Raw genomic sequence first — 1,377 nt, 5'->3', positions numbered from 1 at the left:
CTGTGCGGATGTGTTGGCGCGTGCGCTGTGCTGGGAGAGTTCGCTTCGGCACCCAAGTGGGGCTTTTGTCCTTCTGTGGCGCTGGCGTTGGAGCTGCCGGTCACCGTAGGTGGCGCGTGTTGTCTCCCGCCGGCAATGCCACGACAGCACGCTCCCGGGCCTCTGTCGGCAGCGGCAAGCTCAGTTGGGAGCACGGGTGGTCGCACCGAAAGCGTCTACTCGCCTAACTCCGGGCGATTGCGCCTCTCTCGAACCCGACCAAGTACTTGGGACGGCGCTGCGCGCCGCCGGGACCTGAGAGGGTTTCGAGGTGTATTGTGCAGGGGAGCTCAGCCTCCTCCTGTTTGCAGAATGATTGAGCGGACGCTTGCGTGTTCGCGCGGGCCCCCGGGACACACTCCCGGGCGGCCGGCTGCTCAGCTCTAGTTGACGCAGCTCCCTGGTTGATCCTGCCAGTAGTCATATGCTTGTCTCAAAGATTAAGCCATGCATGTCTCAGTACAAGCCGCATTAAGGTGAAACCGCGAATGGCTCATTAAATCAGTTATGGTTCCTTAGATCGTACCCACGTTACTTGGATAACTGTGGTAATTCTAGAGCTAATACATGCAAACAGAGTCCCGACCAGAGATGGAAGGGACGCTTTTATTAGATCAAAACCAATCGGTCGGCTCGTCCGGTCCGTTTGCCTTGGTGACTCTGAATAACTTTGGGCTGATCGCACGGTCCTCGTACCGGCGACGCATCTTTCAAATGTCTGCCTTATCAACTGTCGATGGTAGGTTCTGCGCCTACCATGGTTGTAACGGGTAACGGGGAATCAGGGTTCGATTCCGGAGAGGGAGCCTGAGAAACGGCTACCACATCCAAGGAAGGCAGCAGGCGCGCAAATTACCCACTCCCGGCACGGGGAGGTAGTGACGAAAAATAACGATACGGGACTCATCCGAGGCCCCGTAATCGGAATGAGTACACTTTAAATCCTTTAACGAGTATCTATTGGAGGGCAAGTCTGGTGCCAGCAGCCGCGGTAATTCCAGCTCCAATAGCGTATATTAAAGTTGTTGCGGTTAAAAAGCTCGTAGTTGGATTTGTGTCCCACGCTGTTGGTTCACCGCCCGTCGGTGTTTAACTGGCATGTATCGTGGGACGTCCTGCCGGTGGGGCGAGCTGAAGGCGTGCGACCGCCTCGTGCGTGCTCGTGCGTCCCGAGGCGGACCCCGTTGAAATCCTACCAGGGTGCTCTTTATTGAGTGTCTCGGTGGGCCGGCACGTTTACTTTGAACAAATTAGAGTGCTTAAAGCAGGCAAGCCCGCCTGAATACTGTGTGCATGGAATAATGGAATAGGACCTCGGTTCTATTTTGTTGGTTTTCG

General features: G+C 55.8%; 1 non-coding gene across 1 annotated transcript in view; it reads left to right on the top strand.

The window, feature by feature from the left end:
- Positions 1 to 436: 436 nt before the first annotated feature.
- The window catches only part of LOC124732229, a 1,909-nt gene continuing 968 nt past the window's right edge, over positions 437 to 1,377 (top strand). Inside the window, exon 1 of the ribosomal RNA XR_007008621.1 lies at positions 437 to 1,377. This exon is cut by the window's right edge and continues 968 nt beyond it. This is a non-coding gene — a ribosomal RNA (small subunit ribosomal RNA).

This window comes from Schistocerca piceifrons, unplaced genomic scaffold (genome assembly GCF_021461385.2).
Source record: "Schistocerca piceifrons isolate TAMUIC-IGC-003096 unplaced genomic scaffold, iqSchPice1.1 HiC_scaffold_1330, whole genome shotgun sequence".
Taxonomy (NCBI): Eukaryota; Metazoa; Arthropoda; class Insecta; order Orthoptera; family Acrididae; genus Schistocerca; species Schistocerca piceifrons.
This window is presented reverse-complemented; position numbering and strand designations above follow the sequence as displayed.